Here is an 18,600-nt window from a genome sequence, read left to right on the forward strand (position 1 = left end):
AAAAATTACTGATGAAGGTTGACCTGGACTTTACCCCAGACAAAATAAATAATAATCTTGGATTTTGTGTTCAACTCCATCAAGAGGCCTTCAAAGCTATTACATTTTCTATATTGTTATTATGCCAATGGTTGAGAAAGGCTTAAAAAAATTTAAGAAAGCTACACATACTCCTATAACCCCTCTTTCACCCCCTTTCCTTCCACTACCTCTTCACTCCTGTATCATGAAGAAATGGACGTTTTAACCTCAGGATTTCTTTAACTTTGTTATACAGGTAGACAAATGTAAGAGAACTAAACTGAGATGGAGTATTAACTATCATCAGCATCATGTCAGCTTTCTATATAACTCTGAAGTGAAAAAACACAATCTAAACCTTCCTGTTACCTTCATGAGGCCTGACCCATACAGAGATGCTGCAATTACAAAGCGTAATTGGAGACAAAGCCAGTAATTGAGAACAGGCAGTGATATCACAGGGCAGGGCATGGCTGTTGGACCAGTCCACTAGATTCATTTCTTCACAAGGGAGGTTTTAAGTGAAAGAAACAGTGAATCAGCACAACAGATGCACCAGAAGAATTCTTAAAAGACAGACTGATTAGCAATAAGCAATCTAAGGAGTTGCACTGATCACTTGTTTGTACAAACAAGAACAAAATTCAGCAGATATCTGACAAAAATGCATTAATTTAGATATTGAAATCCTAGCTTAGATGTAGTAGAGGACAAGAGCGAATTCAGAAAAAATGCTTCTTCAAGTCAACAGTGCTTTTCATTACCCATACATTTCTAAATCAAATCTAAGACAGGATAAAACAAATCTTAGCAGATATGCATTGAACAGCAAAAACACAGGCAATAAACAGGAGAAATGTGCACACAAATTCATGCATATGAATACACAAACTTGAAGGGTTCAAGCTTTTACACTCATCAACATTAGAAAAAGGATATCATGATAGAAAGCCCATAAACATGAAACAGCAAGATGCACATATATGTCACTAGCAGTAAATTAGATGTACAAAACTGGACTGTTGAATACTTACTTCAGTAAAGAGAATGAACTTCAAGCATCCAAGTGTTAGAGAAACAGGACTGTCTCACTGTACATGAAACTATTTAATCTGTACCTTGAATTACTGCATTATTAGTGAAAAATATTTTACTACTTATTTGATGAGAGATATCAAAATAACAACTTTGGCACACAATAATACTGCTGCGATTTTTGAAACTGCTTTGTCTGCTGTCAAGGGCTGCATGTCCTGTAAAACTCTAGCAAATAAATATACCCTAAAATGTGCTAATATAATTTTGAATAAATTTATCATGGGTGTTTGATTGTTCTAATGATATAAAACATTACATAAAATTCTAAAGGTGCCATAAACCAAATGCTTACTATAAAAAGAAAACAACCTTAATTCTAAATTGCCATCTGAAGGCAATGCCATGAACTGCTCAAGTCTTATTTAATTTAAAAAATTGCCACTTCCTGTATTCAGTAATTCTTCCAGAGCGAATGATTTCATGCTCAATTTTCCCTGCAGAGATCCATAAGGCATGTATGAAGGATTCAATTACAAATGATTCCAGTACAATAGAGCACTAAACAGAATTTCATCTTGTTTCAGTATGCAAACAAACAGAAACCAGTCCCTCCCCCAAATGAGTACTTTCCCCATTTACATAACATGAACACACAGCATCAATTACAACATTTCACATGTTTACCTGGAAACCATGACACACTTCCAGCTGACTTCTGTGAAAAATTCCACACTGTCAGTTCACTTTGCTACGACCATAAAATTAAATCAGACTGTGACAGATGGTGTCCAGCCTGTCTGAAGATATTATCTGCTGTATAAATATTGATGATTTCAATAAGTTGTGCTCCAAATATACATTTTGAAACAATACAGATTCCTATCTTGAGCTAACAGAAAAAGCTTTGGCTGTATTATCATGACAGTAGTATGTGCCCCAAGGTAAGATTTAGAACATATGGGCCAAATAATTCTGGCTAAAAAACGTTGTTTTCAAAGTTGCACAGGCTTACTGAAATGGGAAAAGAATGCATTAGTAGATTTAGTGAACTACATGGATTTCAGCACCCTGCTGAGAGATGGCTCAACCTCCTTTGCTACAGCAAACTCTGGCTCCTGGGTTGCTTCAGAAGCTTTTAATATACTGTCTTTTCTTATAAAAATCTTTCTTGGTACATTACTTGCTTGGGAATTGTTTAATTTCTCAAATTTAATTCTCACATAAGAGCTTGGAGCACTTGTCGATTTTTTTTCTCAAGCTCACCAGGTGATGCTTTCACTTACCAAGTCCTGATTACACATTTCTTGTACATAAGAAAGTCTCTGCTCCCAAAAGGAAACCCAACAGTTCCAACCAACACTACACACTAAGATTATATAATGTCAGAATTAGCAGTACATGATCTTTTTTTTTTTTAAGCAATTGGGATGACTGTCTCCGTGCACTTGATTCCCCCAAGTATTTCTTCCAAATATATGACTTGTAAGGTGTTCTTGTTCCCCTTTGGGAGCAGAGTGGTCACATAATGGAAAAAGCATTTTTGGATGTTGTATTTTATCTCAGCCTTGACCCAAGAAATAGGTCAGAAAGGTTTCACTAAACTAGGGAGTTGTAAAGGCTGCAGCTCATAGAGACAGAAACTAGCCTCGAGAACTCCAGCATTGCCTGTGAGTTAAAAAGAAGTAGAACAGCTAAACTTTCATTTGATTTGTACAAAATTCATTCACAGCAAAACACAGTGAGACAAAGTAGGGCAACTACCCAGCGCATCATACATGAGATGCACTCGAATCTCAAAGCATGTAAAAATTCCCTCCACCACACCTGCTTTCCACACTTGATGCCTCAGAAATGCTTGTGATGCTCTCAAACGCTGGACAAAGGCAGCAGAGTGTGAATTACAGGTAATGCTGCACCAGCATTTGCATGAACCCTTCCCACCTGAGGCAACACTGCCCAAGGGAGCCTTGGCTGCCTCACCTCAGCAGGAGCAGGTCACCCTGCATCTCTCTGTGTCACACAGGCTGGCATGGGGCCTGAGAAACCACCTGAGAAACCACATTTCCTCTTCCTCCCACAACTCCTCATGTAATCCAAGGTCCCTATTGGAATGGGTACAAACACAATTTAATGTCGCACTCAGATACTGTTTGCCAAGACAGAGCAGCAGACACATCTGAAGATAAACAGAATGAGACCCTTGGGGTTGTTGCTTCCACATCATGCTCAGATGCTGCTATCATACAGCACCGTGCAGGTCTGTCAAAGCAACACTTTAAACACCATATTTCAATATTGATTCTGGAACAAAGCAGCAGCTAAGTGAGGACAATGCACAAACTGGCTGTGTTCGACAGCTCCATAATTGCCCAAAGGTGCAGAATAGAGACGTGAAAAGAGAGTAATTCCAAGGCAGCATATTTCAATTTTAGAATTGAAGTAATAGCTCTGATATAACAGAGCTATTCATGTTTTCCAGGCATTCTCATTCCACTTAGACATTGTTAGTGCTTCTAGCCCTTCCCCTTTTTCACTGCCTCAGCATTCTTCCTTCCATCCTGCCATATTGCAAAGAATGCTCAGAAACAGCATGAAAAAAAACCAAAAACAGAACCCCAAACCCCGAAAAATTTATGCACTCATGAAAATCCTGCCAAGGCCAGAGAAACATAAGGATCCTAATCTGTTACCTCACTGAAAAAATAGAGAGATTGTGTGATCAATGTCTGTTTCCTTACACTGGAATAAATTATCTGATCTAGACAGTCATGTAAACTTGTAAATCAGGGTAAATCTTCAGCCAAGCAATTGGAATATCAATCTAGGCAAAGCTGGAAAATTTGAAATGAAAAAAAAAATCCATACCAACATGTTCTGAAAGTTATGCCAAAAGCACCTGGCAGGCCTCCATCTAATACTGCATTATTTCTGCTGACAGGAAAGTCAAGACCATAACCTGCCTCAAAGTTTAAAGACGTAGACAACTACTTCTGTTGACTGAGAATAGTTTGTAGAGGCCAGTTCTCAAGGATTATTCTTATAACTGTTCCAATTACATCACTGAAGAGGGACTGCAACATCCTATGATGTTTATGGTGGGGAAGAAACAAAATATTCCAGAAAGAAAAAATATTCCTATTTATTAAGTAAAAAGGAAGTTAAGAAAGTTTTAAATTCAGGACTGATAACTACTGAAATAGACCATTGACTGCTGGAAATAAAAAAACAAAACCAAAGTCAGCAACTGCAGAAAATTCTATGATCTTCCTTCAAGAGAGAAAGAGAGGCTCTAAAGCAGTTTAGCAACTGGCCATTTTAGAGAAGGAAATAACACTGGGTGTCTGTATTTGAATCCTAAGAATTAACATACTGTGGGGATGGATTTATCTACAGTGGTTTTTACTGAGGGCCGCTACAATCTCCTGTGATACCTTGTGTTTATTTTACTTGAGCTGAAATCCAGGACAATAAACAGAAACACTTCTGACTGACACCTACCTGGCAGGTCTCTCTCCAGTGTTTTTCCCACAGTGATTTGTCTTATTTGCCCTGGACTCAAGCAAAACAAACACATTATGGGAATCATACACTTTGAATCCAAACAACTCTCTTGGGTGAGCTGGACTTCGTGCATCTTATGGAGCACGATTCTGTCATCTCATCGTGAGCACTTGATGGCATTTGAGACACCGTTGGAACTCCAGGACAATCTACACAGGGTTGGACACCAAGGAGGGCTACATCCCTCCTGGACTAGCATCCTGATAACAAACAAAATTCCCTGTGGCATTTCACATGCCACTGGTATCTGTGTTTATGCACCTGATTGGCTCCTCATGTCCTTGGATATCAACTCCACACCAGCTCCAAGTCAGGCTGCAATTTATGACACACTCCAACTTACCTTCCACTGTTATCACAGACAGATGAAGCAGGATAGCAACATGAAACTATGGCTTGGAAGTTTCCCATGAAACATCTTGTTTCCTCTTCTTTTGATCCCAGATTGTAGGTGTAATCTTGACATGGATTCCTTCCAAGCATGGCACTTTTCCTCCTGAAACAAAGCACCAGGTGCCCCAAAGAATCCTTGTCAATCAGTGAAGCTCTTTCATCTGCTTGCAGCATCATTTAGAGTTATTACCAAGGCATTAAACCTTCCAGCAGGTGACAGCTGACACACGTTCTGTGAAGTGGCTTTGGGATGAAAGACATGATAGGCATTAAAAAACATTAAGTTTAATACTGTAACATAACAATTGCTAATAATATCACTTCTGAACTGGTAGCACCTTCACATGAAGAATGTCACATTCACCTTTTTCTCAAATGGAAAGATTCACAGGAAAGGAACATTCTAATTTTTTAAATTAATTTCTGAAATCAAGAAAAGTACTTAAACTTCCTATGAAATAATAGAATTAATCAGAACTTAGTGAGAAAGCCTCTTGAAGGAAACAAAAACATAGATGACAGCAGCCAAGAGTTACTTACCCTGGACATCAGTGCACAGATTCAATAAATCAAGTTTACACAAACAAAAATTATAGAGTGCTTGCATATCTTTGTTTCAACTGACTTTTCTTAAGTGGAGTTTTAATAACTTCCAATTGCAAGCATATTTATTAACCTCAGCACAGAGCTATAATGTCTTTTGAGTGCTTCTGTAGGTATAATCTTAACATTCATTACAAAATTTCAAAGCTGCTCCACTTTTGCATCTGGTCAGCCTTTTTCTTTCCCTTTAGGATAGAAATACATTTTGCCTATATCTTCAAACCAACAGTTCTCCAAGATTCCCATTACCTGCATTGTTGCAGGTAACTGCTTTTGAAGAGGTGCTCTCATTAACACAGAAAATTCTTGGAAATGAGATGAAGAGTTCAAAGGTTTTGTGCTAACAAAGCATGAAAAAGAAAAGCAAGCTACCATTACCAAGAGTCACCATTACTGCCAGCAGAATGGTAACATGGAAATTGATGCCAAAAATACGTAAATCTTAATTTTTAGTGGTTACCCAGCGAAGGTTTATAATCATCAATTTGGTGGTTTCTTTTTTAAATTGGCATTGAAAAGATTGGGAAAGAAGACATGCAAAAAAACCTCCAATTCTTCAAATGTTAACTGGAAAAGAAAACATTGCCAATCCGTGAAATTCCTATTAAAGTCATGGCATTTCACTTCACTTTCCCCCATAGACAAGCAGCAAGGAAGAAGAACAACTTCCAAAGTAATTTTAGCTTCTTTCCCATCACAGAAAAAAATAAAAGAATCACACAACAGATGGACAAAATGCTATATAACGAAACCTTCATGCTGGGGACTGTACTCAATACGTGCCATAAATAGCCGCTTCAAAACCGCCCCAGATCACTCCACCAAACCCAACATTTACTACAGAGCCTCTTTTAAAACCACTGGGCTCAGTGAGAAACCTGCACACCTAGGAGTGGCCCACTGGCACATCTGTCTTTCAGGCCTGTGGTTCCCTTGGATGGAATCCAGATCTCGGAGCTGTGATCCAAGGTTTCCCATACAATGTCTGGGGAGGAACAGGCGTTCAAGCCAAGCTTATCTAAAGCTGCAGGCGTGAAGCATGACAACCAGCTAGTTATCTCAGAGGAAGCATTTTCCACTGCACTTGATCCAAATTCCTTTCTCTGTCCAGAACATGGAGAGTCCAGGTCTCCTCTCACAATCCTGGGAGCCTGCAGCTGTTCTTTGAATGGCCAGAGAAGGACTCCTGTTTAGTTTTGAAGTGCAGCTGGAAGAAGCTGCAGTACTTTAAGCTAATAGCTCAGTGGCAAAACCATTTTCCCAGGCAGTGACAGCTTGGATTCACTGCACAGAAGTGAATGCAAAACCCCCAAGTCAGAAAAATGAAGCACAAGGGAAATAACTCACAGAATCACACAGAATCACTAGGTTGGAAGAGACCTTCAAGACCACCAAGACCAACCCAGCCCTAACACCTCAACTAAATCATGGCACCAAGTGCCACATCCAATCTTTTTTTAAACACATCCAGGTGTGGTGACTCCACCACCTCCCCTGGCAGACCATTCCAGTACTTTACCACTCTTTCTGTAAAAAAAACTTTTTCCTAACATCCAACCTATATTTCCCTTGGCATAGTTTGAGACTGTGTCCTCTGGTTCTGCTGCTGCCTGGTGAAAGAGACCAATCCCCACCTGATGCAACCACTTTTCAGGAAGTTGTAGAGAGTGACAAAGTCATCTCTGAGTCTCCTTTTCTCCAGACTAAATACCCCCAGCTCCCTCAGTCATTTCTCACAGGCCTTGTGTTCCAAACTCACTTGTGCAGTTCTGCAAAAGGGGTAAAAGAGGATCCTTGGGTTTATTCCTATGACTGTTTAAGCAGAGAGAAGCAGTTTTTGGAGCATCAAAAAATAACTCAGACCTGTGCTGAATCTGCAAAGCCACTAAGATGGTAGGCACTGCCTTTCACATCCCTCTCTCTCAGGCTGCTTTTCCTAAATAAAGTATTCGCAGCTGCAGTCACAAAGAGCCCAGTTTAAATTATATGAATGTTTTCAGCTCTACCCCATTTCTCAATCCCTGCATTTAAGAGAGATGTAGGTGATTATCTCATCTGATACATACAGAAGGGCATAGAATTGCAGGTGCCAAGATAAGGAAGTGATAAGACTTTACAGCTTTGTGTGTTTAAAACCCCGCAGATTGTCAACACTTGTCCTTTTCACCACTGCTCTGAACAGCAAAGTGAGGATGAGGGATAAGCCACAGACCAGCCTCATAATTTATCAAAAATATTAGTCAAATATTAGATCATGATACTGTGGGTGTGGTCCAGGTCATCTGATGGTTTCCAATTGCTGCAGACTGGCTACCATTTTCCTAGTTTCATTATGTTTTCATTAGCAATATCAGGTAACAGTTATTACCAAATATTTTACTTCCTGCCCTAGAAAACAGTTATGTGCTACACCTGAATGAAATAATCAAAACCAAAATTAAAAAAAAATTATCCTATTGTTCCATTTTATAGTGCGTTCACTTCATCCCTTCCACTTTTTGCTTGCATCCTTCATTTAAAACTTCATTACTTCAGAAAGAAGCAAACATTTTGAATTTAATTATTCCTGCAAATTGAGATTTGGGTTTTTTTTCAATATTATTAAAGAAAGATCTGTAAGTAAAATGTTTATTGTCAGTACAGAATAAACCAACAACAGCTACAAGAATTGTTCCATCAGCCCAGTGACCCCAGTATTGAAGCAGTTTGCCTTGGACAAGCCAAGAGGATGATTCAAATGTTTCTGGGTGTGAGAGAGTAAATCAGACCCTTGGATAACAGAACCAACAAAAAAATAAAGACAAACTTTAACTCCAATGATTGTTTTGATTTAGTATTAATGAAATAGTACATTTATTTGGGTAGTTTTTATAACTACTATAACACATGTGAATCTAGATTATTTAAACTGTTAATATCCTGGGTTACAATCCTTGAAAGCAGTTTGAAATTCACCAGAATAGGCCAGTTCTGACATGATCAACTGAATGAATGTCATTTTACAGTGGTAAATGGAAAAGTGATAAGTGGAAATCTCTCCAGTCTCTCAGGACTGGAGAGATTTCTTGTCAACAAAAACCTTGTGTAATTCTCCCATCCTTTCCAGAACACAGAAATTAAAAACCTCAGCAAGACTGAAACCTTGGTGCCTAAAAGAAAATGCAGGAAGTACAGATTCCAGAAGTCACTTTCCGTGACCCTTAACGTTTCTCTAGGCAGAGAGACCATTTTTATTCAGCAATGCTTATTGCTTTTTGCCTGTAATACCTTGCCACAAGCACAGCTGGTCCATTTTCATCTTCACAGAAAAGAAAACACCAGTTATGTCCAGCCACCACACCTTTATATAATTGCATCTCTTCTTGAAAAATCAGATCTAAATAAAAATAAGCATTAATTATCTTCTGTTTTTCTTTCCTAGAAAATGCATGGAGAAACATGCTATTTTTCCATTTTAATCTATTTTTCACATACAGATCCATACATAGCAGCCCCTTCTATGCAGACATCAATATCACAAAAAAGCTAGCAAAAACCCCCACCTTATTTTTATTTGATAATGTCATTCAAGTTTTATGCTCATTTTTCATAAAACTATAGAAATCATGTTCAGAATGCAGGGGTTTTTTTTAAATTTCAAATTCCTTGCAGGCATGCATTCTGCAGACAGCTAAACAGAGAGGGAATGCAACCATCCACTACAAAATCTATTTTAGCCCATTATGAGCAAGTCTTTATTCCCCACCTGTCTCTACATGGGAAAGAAGTGCTCAGGTCAGTAAAGATTACAGTGAAGCACATTGAAGGTACAATGGTTTCCATTTAGGTTCCAAACTATTTACATAATAGAATTTTAAAATGTTTTGTTTTGGAAGGGACCTTAAAAATCATCTAGTCCCAACCCCCCCGCCACGGGCAGGGGCATCAAGTAGGATTCCAAAGGACCAACCATCACTTTAAAGCCATATTTATATCCCAATGACCTTATTATAGACATGTTATAGAACTTTTCTGATTCCTATGCAAATCCAAAGGTTTCTTTACATCTGAGTTTGGTATAATTTGACTTCCACTTATGGGAAGAGAGACTTCAGGTTTCTATTTTTCCCCAGGTATTCCAGAATGGCTGTGACTGCACATCAGCTTTGGGCTGGATGCCAACAGTGACCTGGTAGCACTGAGTGATCTCCAAGATGTTCCCTGATGCTCCTGCATAGTACTTTGCACACACCACCACAACTGGTATTAAATGGAGTTCTCCCTTGGGTCCAAGCTGGCCTACATTGCTGATCTTCTCCTTTTATCCCAGCACAGCATGGAATGTGGTGCAGCTCCCGCTCCTCTGCTGTCTTTCCATACATACACACACACTGTACACAAATAAGAGGATATATAGAGAAATTAGATAACATTGTCACAGCATGGAATGTGGTGCAGCTCCACCACAAACTCTCCCAGTCCTCTGCTGTCTTTCCATACATACACGCACTGTACACAAATAAGAGGATATATAGAGAAATTAGATAACATTGAACTACTGCTGTCATACCTTTGTATTCCCACCCACCTCTTACTTCTTGCTCTGTGTGAGACCTCTGGCTCCATGCACACCTTCCCATCCCACTGCTCTGTACCAGGCACTGAGGGAACACACAGGCTCTGTACCACACAAAGTAAGGAAAAACCTCCCACTGCATTCAGCAGTGACACTTGGGCACCCCACCCAGGGCACAGCCTGCAGCTCCCACTGCAGCTGCTCACCCAGCTACTGGCACTGGGCGTACTCCTCAACACAGCAGGATGGAAACATCAAGGTCTCTGTTTCAAAGATTTTAGCTATTTAAGAAAAAAAAAATAACTCTCCCTTTGCATAGGCTGGGGGCTGCACTTCTAAAGCACACGGGGCTTCATCTTTTCATTTACTTTTGATTATGATCAGTGGAATGGGTGCACACAGCAAGCAGCATTCCACATTCACTGGCACCAGCACCTGTGTGCATATCAGCACAGTCATGTAAAGAAACTGTATAATACAAGCCTGTAGAACACAACACCTGCAAAGGGCCTGTGTAATTAAACCCTTCCCATCGACAGGCAGAGCTGAAACAGTTCAAGATCCTAGATAAAAGGTGTCAGGGAAGACAGACCTATTATTTATCACACAGCTAGCAAGACCAAATATAAAAGACTAACCAATAGCCTTTCCAATCCCACACTGCCAGCTGGCACTAAATGATAAGTGAAAGCACTGCAAAGTGCTTTTTCCCTTGCTTTTATAACAGTGCAATTTTAGTATGTGGTGTATGGCACATTGCCATTTCCATTTTTTGAGTGCAAAAGCCTTGTACAGGGAACAGGGAGTACAGCCAACAGAACCAAATCCACTAGAACTTTGAACTAAAATTCATTCTTTCATGGGTGAGCAGCAAATGTTTGGGCTTTGGGTTTTTTTTGGTTAGTCTTCATGCTCAACAGTATGCATTTATTTGAACAAACTGTTAAAGCAAGCTTTTAATAAATGCATTATCACCAAAAGGTTCTCATTTATCTTCAATTCTGCCTAAATCGATTTTGCCAGAGGGATTCACAGCCAGCTATACAGAAATTCTCCCAGGAGCAGCAGAATCCCTCACACTACACTGCGGTGGGTGGAGGCACAGGACTCAGAAATCCTAACACCAGTGGATGACATGGGAGTCGCTGCATTCAGCCCTACTATTTATCTGTAGGATTAGACAGGGGAAGCCCTAATTGATTCACCCTTGCTGTATCCAACCCCACTTTCATAACCAGCCTACAAGTGTGCATACAAGTAACTGCTGATATGATGGTGAGTGGTCACGCTCATTTACTAATGCAGATACAAGGCAAGTACGCATTGTTGAAAGAAAAATCTCTTTGCTCCAACTTTATCCTGGCAATAATAATAATCAAAAGGAGAGCTACAATTACAAACCTACCCAAATAGCAGGATGCAAGATTCTTGGTGAATTTTACCAGCACATGATTATCTGTGGGGTTTTTTTTATTATTTATTGTATTTGTGGTGGCTCGGTGTAAGCAGTTATCTTTTTGCATTTAAATCGCTAACTAAGCAGGATAAAAAAGGCAGATTATGTGACAGACTTCTTTCAAAACCTGGAGACTCCCAAGACCAGTCTAAGAAAACTGATAAGCAGACTGGAAACCTTTAAATTCAGGGATAATAGCAGGGATTAAAAATAAACACATCTCAGAATAAAACTAATGCTATTGCGTGTTGATGTTGCAGAATTACATTGGCATAACAAAACACTGTTGTTGGGGCCTGACTAAATTAACTGCCTCTAAAATAAGACAACAATTACATTTAAAAAAAACACTGCACACAGGGAGAAACATTTTACAGAGAATACTGTTTTGTGACCATCTCCCAGTCAGTAAAACCAGGCAGTCCCTTAAAGGTTTGAAAACGAAATCCCATCCATCTCTGGAACCTGAATTTCCCCCTGAATGACACAGCTTAACTAAACCTCCTGAAATAAATATACAAAAAAATTATAATTCTGAATCTGGGGGGATTAGTTTGGTTTACACTTAAGCTATTATTTATATTATCTTCAACAAGTAAGAATAGAAATAATTATTTTTAAAATTATAGATGTCACCATGAGAAGTCCCTCTAAGAATTTTGAAATGTTTAAGGAAAAAGAATTTTCATATGTATGAATAGGGTACAATGAAAAAAACTAAATGCTGTGGGCTATCAGATTCATGCTTTTAGTAGGTTTTGGTGTCAAGTTTCTCAAAACACATTTTGTTATTTTAGCAAAACAAATTATTTTTAGGATCGTTTAGAATGAAAATGCAAGGTATAAGAAAATCTTTTTTTTTTTTTTGAGGGAAGATTAAGCAACCATAAACCTTACCAATACAAAATAGAAATTTTTCACAAGATAATCCTACCAAAGTCCAAGAGTCATACAATTGAAATAGGACTCAAAAAAGTTTAAACTTCCTTCTCCATATGGAACCAACAGCAGTGGAATTGGAGTGCAATAGGACTATGGCAGCAATAAACAAAAAAATTCCACAAAGCAGAAAACACAACAGTTTTGTAAAGGAAGATAGAATCATACCTAAAAAACCTCCAAAACCAATATATAAATAATTTTTCTTTCATATTATCAGGAATGTGACTTGGTTGTGGAATACATATAGACTGAGAGTACAAAAACAAAGACTATCTCAGAGAATGCCACCAGATAAAATTATTAACAAATTTAACAACTAATTCTATTATAAAACTTAGCAAAACCACAGTCATTATTTGCTATGTGGTCAGAACCTTAAGAAGGTCAGTTTTGTTTTGTTGAGGATTTTTTTCCTAAAAGTCATAGTAAAAAACAATGCACATTTCTTCTATGTCCAGGACTCACTGAGAGCTTCTCCTGAATGCAAATGTTTTCTCAACCACAAAAGAAGAAGAAAAATGAGAGAAAACTCATTTGTGAAGACAGGAAAATGGGAGAAAGAAGAAGGAAAAAGAGAGAAAAATCTCAGGAGTATCTGACCTCATGGCAGGCAAGAGGGATAATGCTCTCCTCAGATTCCCGTTGAACTCAGCTGTGGGATGCCCGGTCTCACCTGTGTGTTGAGACACACACACACACGTTTTTACAGTATCATAAAGTGCTTGTTGTGGAGAACCTAAAGATTAAAAAAAGATTATTTTTAAAAGTGTGTTTATTATAACTGAGGCAGCACCTGCTACTTGCTGAAAGCCCAAGTAACATGAGCGCCTTCTCTGTGGAGGGGACTCTCTGGCAAGGGTGTTTATCAAGAAAAAAAAAAAAGAAAAGAAAAAAAAAAGAAAAGAAAAGAAAAAAACAAAAACCGCAGAACTTCCTGCCACACTCCTCACACCTGTGCTCCTGACAGACGTTTTGGGAATTAAGCCCTTTTCAGTCCCTTTTTCATCCCAAAATAGCGACGCCCGGGCCGCGTTCGGCAGCGGCGGCGTGAGGGGAGGCCGGAGCTGGAGGTCCCTGTGGGGCCGCATCCCTCCCTCCCTCCGTGGAAAACCGGGAATGCGCTGTGTTTGTACGCCCGGCATTCCCAAAAAAATCTTCATCCTGCAAAGACTACAAATGTAGTGCATGCCGAGCACAAGTCGGACCTGGGAAGTCCACAATGTTTGCTCACCGTGGGGAGCAGCAGAGGGAAGCAGCAGCGCAGGTAACTTCAGCTCCATCGGTGATTTATTATTCCAAAGCAGGCGTGTTGTCCGTGCTTCACCGCGCTGTGCCTGCACAGAAACACCTGAGGCGGCAATTGGCAGCCTGCTGGGTGTTTCGGCTTCCACCTGGAACTGAAATCTGAAAAAACGATACCAAACGAAATAAGTAACCTTAAAATTTCTGCTTTCTACTCACAGAGCATGAAGCCAGTAAGGCCTTTTTTTGACTCAAAAATCAGCATAACTAGGTAATATATGATCATACAGGATGTACACAGAAGCTTTTGCCTGGTACGGTGAGCTATTAGCAAAAAGCACCTAAAAAAGCTGAGAAGAAGAAAGTGAAAAAAGAAGTGAAGTGAAGAAAGTAAGGACGGAAAATGTACTTTGATTTGCTGCCTTCTTCAAGATGCAGAAATTATAATGCTGTCCACATTCTAGAAAACATAGTGCTCATTACAACTGGTGATTTTAAAATATTTTTGGATCCTCATAAGCATTAGCTGGCTTTGTGCATTAGACTCCATTATTTATTTCTAACACCTTCACGCTCTATCAAATACACTGAGCTATGGACAGACACACAGCTAATTAAGGTGCAAATTAAGCTCAGAGAGAATGATAGTCTATACCAATTGCTTTTCTAGAATTGGCTACAGCTGTATATTTGACACTGGAAATGCCTCTAGTGAAGCTAATGTTAAGAAAGAATTGGGAGTATATTAGTCAACAGTGACAGATGTAGATAAATTCTCCACTGTGAATGGAAGCATGGTGAGGTTTTTTACTTAATCTGGGGAAAAAAAACAACTCACAGTCTCTTCCAGTTCTATTGCTTGGAACTGAATGACAGTACAGCTATTGGTCACATAAAGTCTTGCCCAAGAACAGAGTTGGTACTCATTTGTTTACACTTCTGACTAAAACCCAACTCAGAAAAGGCAAAATATCTGCATAGCTATTAAGAGTTTTTTAAGGTGATATTATTGTGCAAAGATTAATTTAAACTTCACTTAAATCCATTGATTTCTATTTGTCCTTCAAAATTATTTTTAATAGTCTAATAATAGTTCTGGCACAATACACTTGTAATGCTGCAGATAATACCTCCAGAACTAAAAGGCTGCATTTGTGGTTCCTTTTTTTCTCCACACAGTGGTAAGAAATAAGTTAGGTTCTCCAGTTTCTGCCTAGAAGGTATCATTATACTTATATATACAGGTTACTTATGAATTACAGCAGGCTAATACTTACAGCTCAATCCTAAATCAGACACTGGCATCTCCTTGCAATTCCAAGCTCTCAAAAGGGAAACTGGGAACTACTGCCCTGTGAGGAAATTAAGATTTGAAGAGAATGCTCCAAAACAAAGACAAAAAATCCACTAATAAAAAAATAGAGAGCTAATTATCAATTTACTTATATAAGCTATTTTCTTAAAGTAAATGAGAAATATGTCATTACCTTTTTATTTAAACCTAAATTAGATGAGTATCAATACTTGCTTATTTGACCCCTTGGAGCACTTAATCTCTACTTTTTGTAGGTTTCTCACAATTCACATACCAGGATATCTCTCAAAGTAATCAAATATCCACTTTGCATTTCATAGGAGACTGAGGAGTACTGTATTAAGGTATTATATAATCACTCACTGTGGGGAGTGGGGAAACCAACTTGATTTTAACTTGCAGGATAGACTGTAACTTGGTATTACCTTATAGGATAGACTGTGTCACCCATCATTACATGAAATTCTTTAGAAACAGGAAAAGAAAAACAGTGATTCTGACAGCACCTTTCTGGCTTTTCTCATATGCTCTCTTCAAGCTCCCTCACATTATGAAACAATTCCTGCCACTGAATCCTGCTATCACTCCTATTTTTCTTTTGCCTGTCCACAGAGGATAAGATATACACTACCACTAGGACAGAATTTTTCTTTCTGTGAAGCAGCTCCCAAAATGGGATGACTCATTTTTTCCTTCTCTTGATTGTGTAAGCAAAGGCCTGAACTAGTCATTCAAAATGTGTCTAAGCTGCTTGGAAAGAACAAATTCAGTTATGTTAAAAATGATCCTGTTCCTACCACACAATCAGTGCTTCTAGGGAATGCAGCACATGGATTTATGTGGCAGTAGCCTGGGGAGGTTTGGGCCAGAAATATCCACCCCTCAGAATATTCCTCATCTGAGAAAGCCCCTTTTCCTTAGGAAGGCAGAAAGTTCAAGGTAGAAAATCCTGCCTTTGCAGATACTCTCAGCTGACCCATGAGTGCACTCAGAAAGCCTTGGAAGCTGAGAAAGGCTTGTGGTCTGTTGGTAATTGAGGTGCAACATAAATTGTGAACCACCTTCTCACGTGGGTGGAAGGTGAGCTGAGGATCTGGAAAATCACCAGGATGGAGAAGGCAGAGCAGCTGCCTCACACTATAAAAGGTCCTGTTTTTCTGTGTGGTAGAAGCTGTAAGGTCACAGAACTGTGCTGCAGCACAAGTTTCACCCTTATTTGGGTTAAATATTGAGATTTCTTAGAGTTTTCTTAGTCTAGGAGCACCATCTGCCCAGCTTTGGTCACCATCTCTCCTCAAAACTGAAGCAAGAACTGCAAGTGTGCTGTCCCACTTCCATTGCAGCCTATGAATGTTTCATTGCATTTTCTCTTCAAACTGTAGACCTCTTGAAAACAAATCCCAAAGGAAAGTACAGAAAGAAACATATCCTAATACAGATAGCAGTCATAACATTAAGAAATTACATCTAAAATTAGCATAACTGAATTGGCAAAGAATAAAAGCAGTCATCTCTTTTTGAGAGAGTTTCTTCACAGAAAATGTTAATAATGGGAAAAATTCTGAGATTGCTTAATTTTTGATGTCCTTATTTTAATAAAGCATTGGTTGTTTGTGAACCTAGACACTGATTTTATGATTGCAAGTCTATGCTTGCAGAGTGTGCTTGCTGTAAGTATGATCTGCACCCTTTGGTGCACCAAAGCAAACTGAGACTTTGGCTCATAAACTGTGGTTAGAGCAGCTCAGTCAAAATAATCCCACGAAGCCCAAGAAAACTTTATATATTACAGTTGTGCATTTGGCCCCATTTCTCCTTTGATCCCCATTAACATAAATTTATTATTTTAGAATGCATGGCAAGCAGGTTCCACCACAGAGGGGTTGGCTGTGGGCAGCAAGTTCCTGCTCAAAACACACAGATCCATTACTCTGCCCTGCACACTCACATTGAGGTGCCCAAGATGAGCCTCTGAAGGAAGCTTTACTCAGCAGGATGATGCCCTGCTGGAACAAATGTAAGCATCTAGCAATATTCTGGCATGCCCTTTAACAGGGGGGAAAAAAATCTGAGTTTGTTTTTAAGACTGTTGTGTATTCAGTAGACAAAATATGTATAAAATTACTTTGGGAATGATGCCCTGAAATGAGGCTTGAATCTAACATAAAATCAGAAAATGGTTTTGGTTGGAAGGGACCTTAAAGATCATCTAGTTCCATAGGCAGAGACACTAGACCAGGCTGCTCAGTGCCCCATCCAACCTGCTCTTGAACACTTCCAAGGATGGGGAATCCACAGCTTCTCTGGGCAACCTGTGTCAGTTCTTCACCACCCTCCTAAGCCATTTATTCCTAATATCTAATCTAGACATGCTGAATGCAGCACTCCAGGTGGGGTCTCACAAGAGTGGGGTAGCAGGGCAGAATTACCTCCCTCAATCTGCTGGTCACAGAGTTTTTTATGTGACCCAGGCAGCTGGTTCAGAAGAGAATTCAGTTCCTGATACTTCTGTTGATTTATGTGGAAGTATCTATTGTTTTCATTTCATAAGGACTGAGTTTTCACAATTGATGCAGTCATCAACTCCAATGTAACCTCAAAGCTGTTGTCTAACATCACAATCATGTACTAAGGAATCTTAGATCAAGATTTTTTTAAAAAGTTTGCAATTTTTGTCCTGTGAACACAGTTGCAAATTCGTGTGGAACTGATTAATTCTTTATATGGATATTAAAGTTGTATAAATTTTGAGGTCACACAGTCCTGCAGAGTTTATGGAGACAGTCAGCTCTATCTGAACACAATTCCTTCACTGTCTGTGGTAGTCTTAGAGACCTGCACACGTGCAGGACTCTCTTTTGCAACAACCAACAATAAAAACTGCTTTTCATATACCACCCACAATAATGGCTGTCCTTATTCAAAGTACTTTATAAGGTTGCAATCCCACCCTAAACAAATTGTCATTGGAAGTATTTGAAGGATATAAGTGACAAAGCAAAGCAACCCATCACATGCAAGAGGAAAAAGAATTAACCCTCCAGACTCTGTTAAGCACAGTGTAGGTTAAAGAAAACCCAGAAGTAGAATTCCACACCCATATTAGATTGCCCTTGTTTTTTAATGTCAGCTTCAGGCTTAAAATGCAGACTGCACCACACAGAACAACCTTTTAAGCTCTGTGACCATCCAGACAAAATGCAATATGATGCAGCTGGACAGTGGTTTCTGTAACAAAGAAGTACACCAGAACACTCATCAATTTTCAGGCAGAAAATGAATTAGAGGATTTTCTACGGGATAACAATGCACTACTCTGAAAGGCTGCCATCCTGTGGCACTTCAGGGATGCTGTAGTAGCCCTGAGTTACTCTGGACTGAAAACATGCACTAGATAGACTAAAGACTTCTTTGTTTTTTAAAAAATATTTAGATAGTTTCAAGAGAAAGCTCTAACCCCTTCTGAGTTAGCTG

The sequence above is a fragment of the Passer montanus genome, unplaced genomic scaffold (genome assembly GCF_014805655.1).
Source record: "Passer montanus isolate IOZ18808 unplaced genomic scaffold, ASM1480565v1 scaffold23, whole genome shotgun sequence".
Classification (NCBI taxonomy): domain Eukaryota; kingdom Metazoa; phylum Chordata; class Aves; order Passeriformes; family Passeridae; genus Passer; species Passer montanus.